Source organism: Drosophila teissieri, chromosome 3L, assembly GCF_016746235.2.
Source record: "Drosophila teissieri strain GT53w chromosome 3L, Prin_Dtei_1.1, whole genome shotgun sequence".
Lineage (NCBI taxonomy): Eukaryota > Metazoa > Arthropoda > Insecta > Diptera > Drosophilidae > Drosophila > Drosophila teissieri.
The window spans coordinates 5706202-5725481 of record NC_053031.1 but is presented as its reverse complement, the minus strand read 5'-3'; the positions used below and the strand labels follow the sequence as shown (position 1 = coordinate 5725481).

At 41.7% G+C, this 19280-nt stretch overlaps 1 pseudogene; it reads right to left on the bottom strand.

The window, feature by feature from the left end:
* Positions 1–16312: 16312 nt before the first annotated feature.
* On the bottom strand, positions 16313–17041 carry LOC122616443 (annotated as a pseudogene).
* Positions 17042–19280: the final 2239 nt, after the last annotated feature.

The window sequence follows — 19280 nt, the reverse complement described above, 5'->3', positions numbered from 1 at the left end:
AGTCTGGGCCAACTACGAATATTTATTATTTGTGCATATTCGATAAAGGTTGAGGAGTGCAGCAAAATATGGTTTCTTATATAAACTACTTTAGTTTGTACTTTTTTTAACTGTGATTTTTGTTATTGAGAAAGTGTTGGGCACCGAATTGCAAGCAGAAATAAAGTGGTTATTATTATAGATTTTTGGAAGCTACGCCATTTTAATAAAATAGTCACTTAAATTGCAGTTTTTGAAATGTTATTAAAAAGGATTGCAAAATATTGTTTAAGCGGTGTGCGTCCCTGCTTAATGTTCTATGTGAAGGAAGGTGTCTCCGCTTTTAGTCCGCTGTTAAGAAAGGTTAACATCTGTTTGGGTAGCTGTCCCCGCTTTAGTTCACTGTTAAAATTGAGCTCTAATTTAATAACGATTACACAAAGATTTTAAAGCAATTTCTTATAACTTATAATCAAATATTTTAACTAAACTTTAAGAAACTTAATTCTATGGAAACTGTTCTTGATTATACATATTTTAAATTACAGAAACTGCAAAGCATCTATGGTAAAACAAAAATATTATTAAAATCATTTGACGATCAACAATAAAATTCTATTCCAAGGTATTTTCCTTCACACTAAACAAATCAATTTTTAAACAAAAGGTAACTGCACAGCTGGCACTTCCCCTTTGGACTTTCTGTTTTACTCACACACCTCGATTTACAGTTATGAAAAACGATTTGAAGCTGCCTCAAAGTTCAGAGGGTCAAAAGGAATCAGATTCCATTGCACTTTGCCATAAATGCCATAAATATTTCAGCCTTCATTCTGTCTGCCACTCCGACTTCTATTGACACCTTCACCTTCGTCATATTAATTTTGCAGAATTCTAAAGAAATTTCCATCTCCAGCTGGCTTGCCTTTTTCTTCCCCCGAGTTGTTGATGAAAAATGCAGTATTTTGATAAACAAATAAACACATAAATAATACATGGATGAAAAGACTTTTATTTGATCTGCAGGCAAAGTCAATGGTAAGAAGTATGAAATTGAATATTCGAAAACAGAAAAGGGAAAATTGAGCGCAACGAGAAAGCTTTCGGAAAGATAATTGTAATGAGCAAGAAACTTTGGCCAGACGACTGCCTAGTCGGAAGTATTGTGGTCATTGCTGACTCTGTTTCTTTTCTCGGACTGTCGTTAAAGTTAAATGGTCTGTATGATTGCCCCAAAGAGAAAGGGGCGGATGGGGCAGATGGGGCAGATGGATGGGGCGGGCACTCCGCTCCAAGGTCGTAATGAAGGCAGACAAACCCAATCAGGCAGCATCGCTTACAGATTGCATTTCCCCTGTATGATTTCCTTCTTAATTTGGTTGCTTGATTTCTCAATCTTTTGCCCTACCATATTTCCCAAGAGCTCCCTTTGACAAAACCTAAAGGGCAGCAGTGAAATGGAATCACAAATTAATAAGTTGGTAAGATACTGAAAAGGTGTTAGAGAAAAAACCCTACAGGACCCGAATTTGATTGGTATTAAAGTTATATTCTCTAAAGCACATTCCCATTTCAGCACACATCAGTGTTCAATTATTTGGGAATTACCGATGACAAATCGAAAAAAGACATATTCTAATGAAAATCTCATTGAACTATTAACTCTGATCCATTCACTGGCGATAAATCAAGCGAATAAAAAAGCGCAAAATATGTGAAATATTTGCAAATGTCAGCTTTTCAATCCGAATCAATAAACTTTGAATGACACGCAGAGAACCGAGAAAGGGGAATGGGATCGCCCAGTTAGAAGCGAGGATACATTGTTCCACAATTGAAATCCACTCGAAATTTTCCCCCCTATCCCCACATCTTTCGCTCGGTGTCACATTTTCCATGATTTTGCTGACAGAAGTTTGTTTGTTGCCCGTTGACATATGGTGGGGCAATTGAAAAGGGCATATCAAGGGAAAATCGGGGGCTCTGGGGTCCACAGAGGTGATTGCCGTTTAAATTACGAAATAATGCTTGCGGCTGAATGAGGGAACCGCAGTGGAGTCAGGAAACTGCTGGGTTCTGAAATTATAGTGCATTTGTGTTTTGTAATTAGACCCCAAATACCTATCGATGGCGCTGGATAAGAGGGATTGTCCGTGTGCGTTTGGCACACGTTTTTCAACGTGTACGAGAAGTGGCCTAATGAGGCAACACTTTTGGTTCTATGTAAAACCGAACCCTCGTAAAAAATCCAGGGGAGCCCCACAACTGGCACACACAAATCTGTAAAACGATCGGCATTCAGCTCGCAGCGTGAAACATAATCGCAGTAAGTGAATACACTTGGTGGTTTTGGTTGCGGGCTTTGAAAAAGTATTGAATTCTGAACAGCTTTTAGGTAAATGGGTACTTTAAATATAATGAATTTAATTTGTTTCCCTTAAGTGGCATTTTGTAATAAATCCAAGGTAATTGAATGTTTTAAAAATTCAACCGTATACTAGATTCGTTGAAAGCTAGTTTCCAAAGCTATAAAGTATATATAATCTTGATTAGGAACAGTAGCCATGTTGCACCCATGAGTAACATTTCAACGGGTATCTGATAGTCGAGTTCTCTAGCAACAATTCGGATTTATCTTGTATCTTACTTTTTACAAATGTCTTTGTTGACTCCTACAATACCGCCCTCAATCAGTCTCAAAAACTAGCAAGTTTTGTGTTTTGTCACTTGTACCATCGATATCCTGGAAATCCTGGCCAACAAATTGACATTTGAGCTGACACATTGAGGACGCTTTTGCCAGCTCTTTACAACTTCTATTGATTTGCCCAAGATTTGCAATCGCAGCCAAAGTCTCCAGTGTTGTCCTTGTATCGAACAGAGAAAAAAAGGGAAATTTCAGCCAAGTGGCCCAAACAGCACACACACAGCTATATACATACACACTGACGTATACGAGTATCCAGATGAATTGGCAACTGCGATGATGATGCGTCAATGCATGCAAATTTGTTAGCCACAAATAAGTTGGGCCCAAAGTGGTTTTCGGGCTTTGCACACACAATATTTTGTTGCTCTTCCTGCTGAAAATTGTGGCTTCTGTTGCTTTCGTTTTTGCTGCCCCTGCTGTTGTTGTTGTTGTTCCGGTTGTTGTTGTTGTGGCGGCTGTCAATGGCAGTGATTTACATAATATGGCCAACTCGATGCAACAATTTCCTGTGTGCTGGCACCCCAAATATTTGCCATCGTTTGTTTGCCTGTTTGGCCTCTGCCCTTGGCTCATACATATGTGCACTACTTTTTTGTGCTCTTATTTTTTTGTTGTTGCTGCTGTCAAAAGTTATTAGTCAGCAGGTGAAAAATCAATTCAATGGGCTCTCGGTCAAACAAGCATTTCATTATTTTCGTCTCTGGCCAACAGCTAAACCCACACGTTTTGTCATCTGCCAAATGCAAAATTCATTGAGAGACTAGACGAAATGTGCGGCTCTTGATTTTGCTCTGATGTCCTGCCAATTGGCCTAAACAATTGTTAATAGAATTTTTCTCCTGTGTGCGCAAATTGATTTGGCTTAGTCAACATACATACGTACGCACATGTTACAGGCTCGTCTCAATTTTTGATTGCATTGTGGTAAATCGAATGAAATGTCCGACAACTTGGCGTCCAAATTAACTTAAACAAGTCAATAAATTTAATTAAGTAATTAATTTACCAGCTGCAATGGGAAATTCCTAGCAAGGGGGCTTGGTTTCGACTTCACCGACATAATTTCTTAGCCGACATATCTGCAGCTGGGCGCTCCTCAGTTGTTCTGAAATTTGTTGCATACGCATAGGCGCTGCCCACAAATTTGATGACATGTGTCAGCCACCGCCACCTTCCCTCCTCTCTCTCCAATATGTCATTCGTGTCCTTTTTGGCCAAGTTGCTGTGTTGTCAGACGAAATCATGGACAATTTTATGCATGTCCCTTGTTGAACCACAGCAGGCGAGAACCATGAATAGTCCGAATTGACAAGTGTTTAAGGGGCCACACAAAGACGGGACATAAAGGGAGTTTGCAAGCTCGGGGGTCCTATCCCATTCAGGATGTGGTCCAAGGGCCTATAGTTGATTCGGTTGTGGTCATATCTCTGGCACATCACATGCACATCATGTGATGGACGAGAATACTCCTGTAATGCCCCCTCATGATTTTGTTTACATATGTAAATATGGAAACGCTTTTAGAGTGTTGTAGCTGAAGCTGCTAAATTATTCAAAATTGAATAATTTCGAAAAGTTAGTTGACTAACTAGGTTTTGAATTCAAATTTTTCACTAAAATGGTTACATTAATATGTTTATTGAATATTTTTATTTATTTAGAGTCATTAAGTAGCATACTTTACTTAAGAGCAAGGCTGTAATACACAATGATGTGGTTAATCTGTCCAACCGCACTTCCATTGCTTTCTTAGTCAAATAAGTTGCATATTAACTGCACTGCAGCCTCAATTGGAAACCATAAATGCGTTTTCAAATAAAGTCTGCTTAACAGCAACTTAATCAGTGCTAATGTCTTGACTGGCATATCGCTCAGCCTACATACATCCATGCTAGGTAAATAAGGTTTCGGTGTAGAGCAGCCTGCTGATGGCCAGCAGAAGTAATCTAACAATTTTAGCTGCCAGAGTGGCCTACGAAAACCAATGCAGCTGTGGCAAATCCATTCCCGCAAGCCATGCACTGCAGGCTCTATTAGGTCTAATCGCAGCTAATTTAGCTACCACAAACCGGCGCACAAACACAGATACCCAGGCGAACGCACACAGGGAATAGCTTATGGATCTGGGGATCGGAAAAGCAGGCGGCCAGCCCCCAAAACTGCTGGCTACTGGTAACTGGCTACTGGCTACTGGCTACTGGTAACTGGTAACTGCCAGCGGAACAGATGCAATCATAAAATCTGTTCGGAGCATAGCCAACTAACTCAGCCATTATCCCCATGGGTAGCTGCCAGGGGGCAGGATGGGGGGCAGTCGGGTTTGAGCTGGCCGAGAAATCCCTGCTCATGACAAATGTTGCCACTGCCGACTCAAGGACAACCAGTTTGAGTCGACGGCGAACAAGGTCTTCGGTTTCCGTTCTGAACGAAGTGACCGCAGTGACAGTAAATCTGATAAGTTTTTGGGCCAATAAATAGCTTTTGCGTTTTACAACTATAGCATAATATTTAAATAATTTTAAAATAATTTAAATACGAAAAATATATAACATTTTTAATTCTACTAGTATATCGAATTTACTCAACAATTTGTAACATATTTCATGATTAAATTTAAAGTAAGTACAACTTTTGATAAATTTGCATTCAAGATAAAATACTTACTCCATTCTGTTAAAGTAACTCCCAAGATACATAATAACTAATTAATTGCATATCGAAACATTTAATTTCTATCTTTCAAATAGGATCTAGATAATTAACCAGTCCGATATCACCCATTTGGATCGAAATGCTGGGCGTGGAATCCACAAGCAGCAGTGCCAGGAATGCCCAAAGGGGGATACTCGTATATGTTGAAGTGAAGACCCCGACCTAGTCAGGCCGTTATAAAGTCCGGTCATAAATGCACTGTTATTCTGTGGCAAGAACGGACAAGGAGTGAGGGAGGGAGGAGGCGGGGGCAAGGACTTCAGAATGGGCGGTCTGCCACACACGCCTCCCGATTTCTGCAGTGGTCGTCGCCTTTGGACATGCGTAATTAGGTTTGTTGTTGCCACTAAATATGCGTGTCAAGTTTTCAAAGGGCAGGATTCGGTGGTGTCAGAGTCGGTCTTCAGATACAGGGACTACTCCTTCGTCGGAGTGTTTTGGAGCGGCACCAATTGTTAATGTCCTTCGAGTGCAGGTAACTCAGTGGGTGGCGTTGTGTGCGTAAATCTGAATGAAACCTCATTTCCGTTGCAGGCATTTCACACCCAGACTGGCTAATTTCGGGTTTTGTTTTAATAATCATCAACTGTCATCAGTGCTGGAAATGGGAGCCTTTCATTTCGGGAGGAGGTTAACTGCTGAGCTTGAGGTTACTGTTGGTAGCTGATCGAAGTAAGTGAGATGGTTGTATAATATGAAACTGACTCTTTTAAACAAATGTCAAGTTGTTCAAGTTAATAACAATTAAACGTTAGCTGAAATGGCCTCGACTGATTTTATGAAAAATATATATTTCGAACTATTTGAATTGTAACAATGTTATTAAAAAACTTCAAGGACATATACTTTCAAGAAAAGACTTTCAGTAATTGAAAATCTTTCCGAAAAGGATACAGCTGGAAACATACCTTTCATCTATGGTCCTGTTGAGCTGACAATGTGTTTTGGCTTGAATCAGGAGTTCATAGACGGTACACACACTAGCACACCCGCATACGCACACACGCATGGCCAACTGCTTGGCACTTGGATTTCAACTGTACTTGTTGCTTTTAATTCGACAGGCGGCGCCTGAAAGTATGCAGCACGCATTTCGCAGAGGGCTCAAGTTGAAGCGGAGCTCCTGCAAATGCATTTTAAATTAAAAGGGGGCGGACGGGGTGGAGTGGTCGTTGCATGCAGTTTGTCATTCCATTTGTTGCTTTTTTAATTGAATCCACTTTTGGGTAAAAAGTCGAGGACGACGAAGCCCTGGAAAAATGCTCTTTTCTTCCACTAAGAGCGTTCCACTTTCAGTGCATTCCACTCTTACACGGCAATGCAATCAGTTTACTCTTTCGCTCTCTTTTGGCCTTCAGACTGGGCTTTCAACCAGTCAGCCAGCCTTTGGTTGCATTGAATGAAATGCAGAGAGATGGAAAGTCCTGACCCTTGACAACATAAATTCTATTGTGTGTTTTTTCCAACCGGTTCACTTGTTTTTTCGGTGGAAAAGGGAGGTCGGCAAAGACAGCCCGAAGAACATGGCACATCGAATTAGTTAATTGCATAAAGTACCCCTCACTGACTGATAGAGCAGACAGTTTGGCTGACAAAGTTGTCTGGCCGTAAACAATGCTGTCATTCCCTCAGCAGGGGGGGTTACGGGGAAGGGGGGGGTAAGCAACTACTAACTCCGGTCTAAACTAAATGGCCACTCATTTTGTTTGTTTGCTGCTCACTTTGGCAGTACGCCCATTTCCGGATAAATGAGTGGAAATTTATGTCCTCGCAGAGCTTCTGAGGGCTAAACAAGTACTGTGGATTGGGCTTAGGGCTCCGAAATACTGCTGACTACCATGATGCACCTAACTGAGAAGTAAACTTGTTATTGCCAAGCTAATCACTTGAATGTGCGCATTCGAATTTCACTATGAATGCTGTAAGCTTTCGCAAAAACTTCTCAGGATCACAGAAAGCTCCATTTGATAAACAATGAATTCAGCAGATTTAAATAATTTCTTTATTTTATTTTTCCAATTAAAATGTTTTTTATAACTCTGCACTCACATGCCAATTCCCATAATTAACCGCATCCTTTAATTAGTTTACTCTATTAGTTTAATCTAATTTAAAATCTTTTCGGAATTATACGTCGCACAAATATTTATCTTTCCTCCAGGCCATTTTTCCTTGCCTCGTTTTATTTTTGCAAATTAATATTGTAAACATGTAGGGCTCCTGGAGAAAAAAAAAAAAAAGGAAACCAGTGGGAAAAAATTGTTGTTGACGGCAAGAATTTTCCACATTCATACACTGAACCAGCCAAGCATCAAAACAATTTGAAAAACCCGCACAAACAAGCGCCTGTGACAGGCAAAAATGGAAATGCAATAAAATTAATAAAATGTAAAAAAAGCGTAAAAATTAACTCAAAATATAAGCAAACCATAATTTATATGTGGCATGACATGTGAAATTACTTAATGAAATTAATTTTTGCACTTCACACTGACGCATGTACATGGCAAAGGGCAAAGGAGTAGGGGATTCGAATTCTGCCAGAGTTATATTCACAAAATTCCCTTAATTTATGCCATGTGAAAGGGCCGAGAGCCAAGCCAATTAGTGCAGGGATATGTCACAGTTGGTTTGAAATGTGCATCATATATATGTATATCATTCCGAATCCGAAAAGCAGTTTTACGATTTTAATCATACAAAAATAGTTTAAAAAGATACTTATCAGCTAGGTTCATTAATAAAACTCACATAAGACACAGTATGTTAATTGAAGAGAAAATATGGGATTAAAAACGTAAAAAAAAAAGTGTTATATATAAATGTATATGTATGTATATTTAGAAACATTAGCAAGCTGCATAAATCAATTCAACACTTCTACTCGCTTTATTAAAAATAATATTTATTCGAATTAAAATATATTATCAATCATCAAAATATGTGTTCATTTCTTTTAATATTCGGCAACCCACGGAGATTCTGTCAACACACAAATAACGATTTTTATGCATTTATTTATGTGAAGGCTTACGGCTATTTCTTTCAGTTTATAAAAGCAAATTAGTTTGTTCAGCTTGATTGCAGCAATTAAACTCTGATTGTTTGTCCAATTAGAAACAAAGTATTTCCAAATGAAAGTATGGACAAATAGTGCAATATTCCACATTTGATGTGCACATTCCACATTTGAGTCGCCTCATAGTTCATCAAGTGGCTTCACATTTCGTCTCCCTTGCTTAGCCATATAATTCACTTTGCTTTTGCGCCTCCTTCTCCACCAACTGTCATTTATAACTCTTTTTTATTTACAATATTCTAGTTGGCTACAAAAAAGAAGAATAAAACGCAGAGCAAAACAAAGCGTAGAATAGAAACAACAATCTTTTCATAAAATCACGCAAACGCGGCGCTGAATAAGCTGGCAAACCTAAACAACAATGCAATTTTTACTGTTTGTCGCCTACTCACACACACACTACGCCCCCTCTCTTTCCCACGCAATCAGGCCGTCTCTTTCACACCCATGCCACAGCCATCTCACACACTCCAATGTGAGGCACTTGCATGTCACAATGCGGCAGACAAGAGCGGCAGCAAAACATTTAAATCAAAATGATAAAGTTGCATACTTGAGTAGAGTTATGCGAGTCCTGTGAAGGAAAAGCGGGTGGAAAGCCAGAGGGGTGGAGCGGTGGAGCTGGGAAAACTGGGAAAGCGGCAAATAAATATGAAAACATTTTTTCCCATTGCGGTCTGCCATTCTAGTTGCAGTTGTTGTGTCCGCATGACGATGCCAACGAGCGTGCAAAATAATATGCCAGCAACAATGCACAGCTGAAGCGCAGAAGCTCAGGAACGAGGCACGAGGGTGCTGGGAAAACTCCAGGAAAACAGCAGAAATAATAATGAAAGAACCCGAACTCGAACCCGAACCAGAACCAGAATCACAATCATACCAACCAACGACAGCAGCAGCTGCAACAACAACACTTGTTTTAGCCATGTTAAGGCAGCATGTAAAACGCATACTACCACTACCCCACAATTTCCCTTGCTCAGCCCTTCACCCCGCTGCATTTGAAGGGAAGCGGAAAAAAAATTAGAGCAGTTAAATTTCACATAACTTTGTTAATGATATAAACATAAGGCTAATGGCTGATGGGGTCGGAAGTGCACCCTCCTTGAAATGCCCGGCATTTGATACTTGATAGCAAAATATCCAAGGGAGCAATGGAGCTGAAAATTGTTGCGAAATTAAGAAATGCTCTCGGAATTTTCTAAACTGCAAATGCTCACGAAATGTGATATGCATTCCAGTGAAAGTTTTGCTTTCACCAAAGTGCCGAGTACTTTTTCCCAAACAAAGTTACTGTCAGGCAAAATTATCAAAATTTTTAAGTGCATCGAAAGTTTTCCGAAGTGATTTAAGTGATTAGAGCATTACTGCATTTTGTATATGATTAAATATAAAAAACATATGTAGATGTACAACTTTAGGTATTTTGAACCAGGCAAACAACTTGTGCAATTGATAAATTTAGGATATAATTAAGTCCTACGACCTCATCAAAAGGATTCTATCTTCAGGACTTCCATGCGTCTGATATTGCAAGCTCTTTTTCCATTTGCATTCATCCAGCATTTTGTTTCCCAAACAATGGAGACCGTTTCTAATGTATTCCAATCATTTCTTTTTTTTCTGTTCGTTTTCGTGCTTTGCGGGAAATATTTTGTCTCCCCGTAGGATTTTTTTGCCATTTTGGTTAACATTGTTTTGGTGACAGTTGCACCCGCATCTCATTCGGTTTTTAGACCCTGTCCCCTCCCCCTCCCCATTTCAGTATTTTCCCCATTTACCCTCCCACTTTTTGCCGAAACGCCCCTGGTGACACACGGCAACATTTTGCCTTCTGTGCTGTGTCAGTAATTGTTGTTGCTGCCATTTGTTGCTGTTGTCGAGTTGTCATAGTTCTTGCCTGTTTGTTGTTCCTATTGTTGTCATAACTGTTTTTGTTTACGCTGCATATTTTTTTTTCTACTATTATTTTCTTCTATTTTTTTTTTTTTTTGATGGTACAAGAGGTGCCCATTGTTATTGTTGCTGCAACATAAATTTAAACGTGACATTTAGACACTCGACTGGGGTCCTTCGTCCTGCCGCCCATTCCCGTCTCCATTTCAGCGCTCCTCTCAAGTGCCACGCACTGAAAAAGAACTCGAAGAGTTGAATGCTTTTCCAGGGCAGAATTCGAGGGGGTTTTGCGGTGAGCGTACTTCATTCTTAACCTCTTCAACTTGCGAACAAAGTCAGTCGGCCTTAGCCGCACACTCACTCTCACACACACACACAAACAGACAGACACACACACACACACACATTTGTCGTCCAATGACACATGATGGATAGCTCAGAAAGGGTTCTTCAAATAAAGAAAATTTTGTACACAGAATAATGATGATGGATGTTGGGCTCTGTGAGAGAGCATCAAGTTGAAGTGTATTTTGGTTGAGGATGCAAAAGTGTTTTCACTTTTCATTGCTAGCTCTTTTTACATTAATTTCTAAATTTCGTATTAAATAGGTCAATAACATTGCGGTTGCATTATAAACATTTTACAGGAATTTATCTTTCTCGCAACAAAAGTGATTTCTTCGTATGTACATAAGTGTGTATTAAGTTTACGCTCGGGAATCTCCGCACTCACTATCTCTTTGCTTAGGGGGAGCTATATTTCCATAGTCAAAACTTATATGGTAGCTCCCGTAACGTTCTTATCGCTTTTTTGGCCCAGCAGAAGAGACTGAAATTCTTGAACCCCTTTAGAATGGAAAGACAGATTCCAGGAACTTAGTTAGACGACCTTTAAGTTACGCCGGAGCGAGATGATGACTTGGAAACTCGTTCAGCATCGCCACTGCAGCCGCACAAAAACACCAGCAGTTCCGTCGTTCCGGCAACGGTGCGTATGATAAACCGCCGGCGAAAGCCAACGTTGCGCATACGTCACGGTGTACAAGCGAGTACAGATGCAGGACGAGCGCAAGCGGTGGCAGGAGATTACTTCACATCGAGTGCAAGTTGCGTGTCCTTATCGCTTGGCCTCCAACTTTAAAGCGCTCTCAAGTGCACTTAACTACAATAACACCGCAGAGCGGCGGCGGTGGCAGCGGCAGAGGCGTTGGCGTCGGCAGAGGCGGCGGCATCAACAGCAGTAAACAAGCTTCACATGTGGCATTTTATTAAAGTTGATGCAACTTAAAATGGATTTAAGCCAGATCCCCGGCTCGCAGCTCAAAGAACGTGGCGAACTTTTGCAATTGTGGGACTATCAAACAAAACTTTTGCCAAAGCACAAAGCGCCAGGCAACAACAGAGCAGGAGGGGGCAAAGCGAGGGGGGGAGGCGGGCGATGAAGAATGGGGGGAGGGGGGAGGGGGAAGGATTTTGAGCTGGGAGCAACAACCAAAGTGTCATCATGACCAACATCCAGCAGGAGCGGCAGCAACAGCAGCAACAACTACTGCACATGAGTTATTGCATTGTCGCCGGCGTCGTCATGGTTGCTCTTCTTCTCCCACCCCAGCCACGCCTCCTCTTCTGACGCCCTCCTGCACTCCTAACCTTTGCTGTTGCTGTTGCTTTTGCTCTTGCTGTTGCTGCTGTTCCTTCCCCTTTGCTGCTGCGGTGGCCGGCGGTTGCTGCGTAGTTGTAGTTGTGCTTTCGACGCGACAGAAGGATTTAGTGAAGCTTAGCGCAAAGCAAGAAACAAAAAAAAAAAGGATTCGGGCAGCTGCAACAACAACTACAACAGCAGCAAGGATGCAGACAGGAAGTACAAGCGAAAGCTCGACTAATTGAGTACCCAGTAAACTTTAATTTGGTAGCGAATCGCTACTGAATGCATGAGTAATACGTAAGGGGTTTTAAGCCATTTAACGAAAATATCCTTTAAGTAATTACGTCTTTATAATGAAGGATTTTCAATTTGTTAATCAGTTATCTCTATACTTCCTTTAGCCATACGGATACTTGTCAGCACTTTCAGTGAATAATCTAAGATAAAACGTAAGTACATATACTTTAGTCAGCAGAGGGTAGCAAATAGTGAAATGCAAATGCTGGAGCTCGTGCATCCTTGGCGTAGCCTTCAAAAAGTGCGGACACACATTGACTGTCGACTTGCGTTAAATCTTCCTGCACTTTGGATTCAGATGCCACCCACTCTCTGGCCAGCTCCGAGCTGCAGATACTTTTGTCCCGCGCTATTTGTTTGCACTTCAAAAGGATTTTAATCAAAGTTTTTCAAGTGGCACAATGATGCACTCTATTGCCATCCCCAAAGTTGCCGCCTTTCCTTGGCGAAAAACGCAGACAGAGTGAGATTTATCTGCCGTTATTCACTGTGACTTAATTATTATTTTCATATTTTTTTTTCACACAGTTTTTTGTTTAGCCCGGCACCTAGAACAACTAGAAATGATTGCTTTTTGAACTGGCCACACTTAAAGCCATGGCTTTTGGCCAAGGGAAAGGAGATGGCTAATCACAATTACTCCCGCGTGGTGGTGGCAAACTTTTCATTTCATTTAATCAGCGGCAGGAACGGCGAACCGCTGCCGCAGCGGAAAACTTTTCATGTTTGGGAACACTTGCCACTGCACTTTGCTCTGCGGTTGACACACTGTCCCCGGATCCGGATGGGATTCGGGACTCGGATGGGAGCCCCATGTCCTGTGCCCACTTGTAGCCACTTAACAAATTTTGCGCCTCGCCGTTTTTCGAAGCACTTCCCAAAGGGGTACACTCACAAAAAAAAAGGAAAAAAAGAAATGAAAATGAAAAGAAAAACAAATTTTGACGCCACCCTTGATTGACTGCCAACTCGGAACTGTCCACTGGAAATCCTCCACTGACCAGCCGGCCAGAGAGCAGAGAGCGTGTCCCTGACACGAGGTGAGTGCTTAGGCTGGAGGACATTAGTTCTGGTCCTGGCTGCCCAGGCTGCTTTGGCCACTCTGGCTGCCCAGGCTGTTTCTGGTTCTCCAGTTTCTGGGGCGGGTATCATGACCAGACAAGTGTCTGGTTGTCATTGGGCCTGTGACTTGACGATGATGCTGATGGAGTTTGCTCTCAACGATGACAGACGGAAAAGTGCACTGGGCTAAGAGCACTAGCTGGAATCGCTAGAAGAACCTTTGATTTCGGAAAGTGAAGTTAGGCCAAAGATAATCTTAAAGCTTAAGGCTAATCTTTACTTACTCACATATAGCTTATGTTACTGCATACATAACATAACATCACTTTGCATGGCATTCTATTAACTGCAGTGTGAATATATTTTTAGATGAATATTTTATTTGTGTGCTCTCTTTCCACTATTGATACAATTTGTTGATTTAAAAATGTGAAATCAGCAATCATTTTTGTGAAATACTTTCGCTCGAGTGGCATCCGTTTCGGTTACTGCTTTTTGGACACACATGCTCACAAAAAACCTGTTAAATAATTGGCTTTTAGCATTTTAAGCGTGTATCCAGCCATAAAGAACCAGAACCTTCTGCCCTCGAACACTCAAACCACTCGTTTTCCATTTGGTCGGGTGTCCATTAAAAGGCAATTTATGCGAATGCCTGAAAGTATGTTAAGTTTTTTGTAGGCGGAAACGGATATCGGCGAATGCTTACCGGATGTGGCTAATTGTTGTTGTAATGCCCTAACAGAGGTGATAATAATGTTGTGCACAGTTTTGAATAATTATTTACCGTAGCTAACAATTACTACATCTTTAACAGTTTATAATCACATTATTTAGCTCCATATATACATTTACTACTGAGAAGAGTATTCAAACTGCCTCACTGAAGCTAATAACTATATTTTTTTGTTCCTTTAGTTGATTTTTGATTAATCTAAAGCCAGAAAATAGTTGGTAAATATTTGCCAAATGCATATTCGGCCCACATGCGGCGCAAAAAACCAACTAACAGTGAGAGAAATTAATTCGCTGTTCGGCGTCGATTGACTTTATTGTATTTACCAAATTTTGGTTTGCATTTGGCCTCTCCTCTCTCTGTCTCTCTCTATCGCACAATCTCCTTCGTCCTTTTCGCACCGTATTGAAGTGAGGTCCTGGCGTAAACGTAATTAAAATAGTTCGACTATACGAATCAATAAACAAATTGATTATGCAAATTTACTGTTTATTTGCATTCGACTTGCCATTGTAATTGTCTGTGTGTGTGTGTGTGCCTCGTCCATGTAGGTGTATGTGTTATCTGTGTGCATGTGTGCATGTGTTGGACATTAATAGGTTTTGTTGTTGCCCCTCGGCCAGGCATTATTTTAGCCAAAATTTATATACATTTAATGCTCAATCGGAGCGGAAATAAAAAGTTTACAAAAACACATTGTTTTTTTACGTTTGCTGCTTGGTAAAAATCAATGGGGGAAAAGCGGAAACGGAAAGCGCATGTTTTCCATTACGGTTGCTAAATGGGTTCGGATTTTCACGTGGCTCCGGGGGCATCGAAAATGTTTGTAATTGACTTATTTTTACTGTAATTTATAAAGCGCCGCTGCAACTGCTATAATAAAGTGTTTTCTCATTATCCGCCCCATTTTGCTCACACTTTCCCATTGCTGTCGTGGCTGTCGGACTGCATAAATGCATTTTTAATTAAACACGAAAAAACAAACAAACTGCACATAACAATACGACAAAGTAAACAAATTAAAATCAAATTAGTGTTGAACTTCTTTTTTTTCACACTCAGCGAACAATCCGCTGGTGAAAAAGTGCACTAAAAACTCGCAACATGTAAGAGTTAAAAACCATGCGCATTCCACGTTATTTGAAATAACTCCGTATTTGTATACATAGTTATAAATAAAATAGGAATTTTACGTATGTCAATATTATAAAAAGGTAATGGTAAGTTTGAAAAAATAGGATACATTTAATGTATTTGAAATATAATATAAATAAAAATTATAAAAGGGTAATGCTAAGTTTGAAAAAATGGGATATATTTAATGTATTTCAAAAATAATATAAAATGTGATTTTTAATTGTAGAAATTCTAGGAAAATATTAGGTAATTTAGTGGCATATATTACACTCATAACTAACTTCCAAGAACATATTTCCATTTCTGGCACAATTTGGCTTCCTGCCATTTGCGGTGGCAATCTCCGCCAGCCTCAGATGCACCACAGCACAAATACTTATAGCATCAGGTTACCACCATTATATTTAACCAGTTCCCCGGCTTTTCAGTGCCCCCATCCGCCCATTAGGTTACTGCTCCTCGAGTGACTTCGAAATTCGCTCAAATTGCCTGGGGAAAGTCACGAAGACAGACGCAGACAGGCGGCGAAAAGGTATAGCTGGTATAGCTGGTACAGCAGGTGGAAAATCAGGCGGTTGGAGCACCTTCACCTTAACGCACTCCACTCCCCGGACTGTTTCACAATGGCAAATTGTTGCATCCGCTTTTCTTTTAGCTTTTTAAATGCAATTTCAACACAGCACAACACACACGTGTGTGCCTTTCCCATTTGCATGTTACGATTGCTGGCGTTGCTGTTGCTGTTGCCGTTGCTGTTGCTCCTTGGATCTCATCCTGTTTCCGGGCGATGTTGCTGCTGTTGCTGGTGGTGTTGCTGCTTGCCAGCTTCCTGCAACATTGCTCCATCGGGTCTCAGGACTCCCAGCCTCGTCCTTTGCCTATGCAACAACAGCTTACGTTGTTTGCTTTCACTTGGCATTTTGTTGCCATTCGTTGTTCAGTTCATCTTCCCTTTGCAAGTATCCTGCACCTCATCCTCGTGTCCCACCGCAAATTGCCTTTAATTCATTTTCCGCAATTACTCCCGGCCGCACGAAAGCAGGAGAAAGTTGGGGGAAACTACTCATTACCAGGCCACCACCATTCACCCTCTAGACTCTTGTCGTAGGCGCACTTTTCGCATTCCATTTGCATGCCTTTAGGGAACATTCCGTGTATCCATCTGCATAATGATGAGGGGATTCCCCAGCCCGAGCTGGCAACCTCCTGTCACTCGCATTGTGTCCCGTTTTAAGCGCATTAAGTGACCGGTGGGCGGAGTGGGCGATGTTGTCTGGACGCCCCCACTCCGTTAAGGTCAGCTCTGATCAATGTCGACTGCCGCATGCTGGCAGCCGTGAGATGCAGCAGTCGCATGCAATTAACCGGCAACCGAAACTGAAGTGGAAGCAGCAGCAGCAGCAGCAGCAGCACCAGTTCCCGAACCCAATCCAACAGCTCTGGGACACGCAGAGCAAACATTGGCGCAAGATGGAGTAGCATTAGAGATGCCCCTCTATCCGTAATTATATAATTTATAATTTGTTTAGGATCCTCGTTCATATTTACATAAATGATACCTTCACATTTTATATCTACAAATTTCCAAGATTTTCATTTACCTACTGACATATATTAGTAGAAAGAAAGAGCGCTGCATCACCAGCTGCTTACCCCACACCAGCTTGGTGGAGAGACCCACTGGTGGACACGCTTCGCATCCTTGGGCTCCTGTGCGTCGCTTTTACGCTCCGCTCCGCTCCGCTTGCAACGCATCGCATCGAAATGTATCTGCATCTGCATCTCCATCTGCTTGGCATCGCATCGCATCGCTCTTGGCCAGCAATGAGATGCATCGTGCAGCGGGAATTGGAAAACTGTTAACCGTTTGAAGGTTGCCTTGTTGATATTCCCAGTCCAAAAAGAGAGTGACAGGGAGGGGGACAGTGGGGGGAGGGGCGCGGTGGGCGGACCAGCGGTAGTCGTAAACTTTGCCGCCCGCCTTCGCTGTGCATTTGGTGGCCATTTTCAATTTACTGACGCTGTCATTGCCGGAAGACAAATGTGTGTGAAGTGCGTCCATGTGGGGGTATCTGTATATACATATAGTGCACGTGTGTGCCACACACTGAGAGAAAACATTGGTGGTAAGCATAACAGCTTAAGTAACTCAAATATCTCTAATGGTATTTGAAACAAATGGAATTATTGCACATTAAATCCCTAAAATCATTTTGAAAGTGATTGATTCCTTTTGTACATGGATTATGTGGACTCCCTCTCATCCTCTCCTATGTCATAGCTTTTTCCTAAGTGTAAATGCCTATGTACAGTGCAAATGTGTGTGTGCGAGTTCAGTCCTTGTGTGGGTGCACTGGCATGTTGTGATTGCGGACTGTTGCTTCACTTCAGTGGCAGCAAGTCGGCGACCCAACAGCTATCCAAGTTTTTCGCCAGCTTTTCCTGATTTTCCTCGCTCACGCCCTTCGGAAAAACGTGCAACAGGGTGCTTCTATTTTTCTTGCCTGGTATTTTTCCGTTGTCCTCCTTCACTGGGCCACATTTCTGCACAGTTGTTGGCTTTTCTTTTGGGCCGACTGTTGTAATTGTTGCTAAAGCAGCAAAACGTCGACGCTGAAATTGCAGCAACTGTAATAACAAAATGGCCCCCGGAGTTGGTCCTGCTCTCTCACTCTCTTTCTCTATCGCTTTTCACGGCCGTGGAAAATGGTGGGGGGGAAATGGGCTGGCTGAGGAATGGGAAATATTTCCAGCTTGACTTATTTTGACTTTGCTCGCTTCCCTTTCGTTCAGTTGTTCCTCCGATTTGGCGCCGCAACTGCCAGCAAAGTTTATTCAACGCAAAATGTGCAATGTGGAAACGTGCCGCATGTGGTGGGTTGCGGTGGGCGTAGTTCGCTGGACGTTTTGTGGGCGTGGCAACAGCATTTACTGCCCTTGCACACTGATTTCCTGTTGCATTTCCGGTCAGCCAACGATGAAGTGGCCTCCTTTCCCACCAGCAAGTCCTTTCCCTTTTCCATTCGAACATCCACTCACACACTTTGTGCTATACTAGCACATAAAACTAAATCGAATTTAGAACACTTCCAAAGGAAATTGGAAATTAACTAAAAATGAGTTATTTGCAATGGAAATGTTCGCCAGTTTGCGGGAAAATATATGCACTGCACAGAGCATTCCTAATTTAGCTCTAAGAACTATTATTTAAATTAATTCATAAAATTTGTTTTGGGAAAAATTCATACTTGTTGCCGTATGCATTTAAACATAATTTATTTCACACTCAATATGCAATTAAAAGGCATTTCATTCGTGTTTAAATTGTATTCATCAAAGACAAACTTTCATTGTTTATTTTCTAGTAAATTGTTGTTAATATTAATACTTACAAATATTTACAGATTTTGGGCTTAACTTTAGGAATGCATTACAACTTTAGCTTAAGTTTTTAGTAAGCCACTGATGTTGCTTTGTTTCTAAGTGGGTCACTATTGTTTGCTTCTGAAAATGCTTAATTTTTCAGTAAAATAAATCACTTTGAGGTCGAGCTGCTTCGCATGCTCATGAAAGGAATCCATTTGAATGTTTTACGGATTTCGGTGGGCCTACTCATTGTGTTTCCTCCAGATTGTGCACCCCGTGACCCCGCACCATCTTGTGGCCGTCTCCATTGTCTAGTTTTTGTGAACAATGGCAGGTGTCATGCAGGTGGAAAAGCTGCGGTTCAAGGCAGTCAGCTGGGGGCGGTTAACGGGTTGTCCCTTTGTGCATTTTACGCGGAATTACACAGCATAAGCAGCTGGCACCCCTCTTCCCCCATCCCCCCCCTTAAAAGTACGCAACCGCAGACTGGGGCATGCCACCCACTCCCGTCGTGCACCACCCACGGTTGCACCTGCTGTTTCTGTTGCAGCGAATGCGGCAAATGCCGCCAGCGACTTTCGTCTGCTTTGTTGTAAAAGAATCCGCCCGGAATCACCGCCCCTGCCCCTGCCCCTCCCCCTTCCCTCCAGCAGCGGCATTG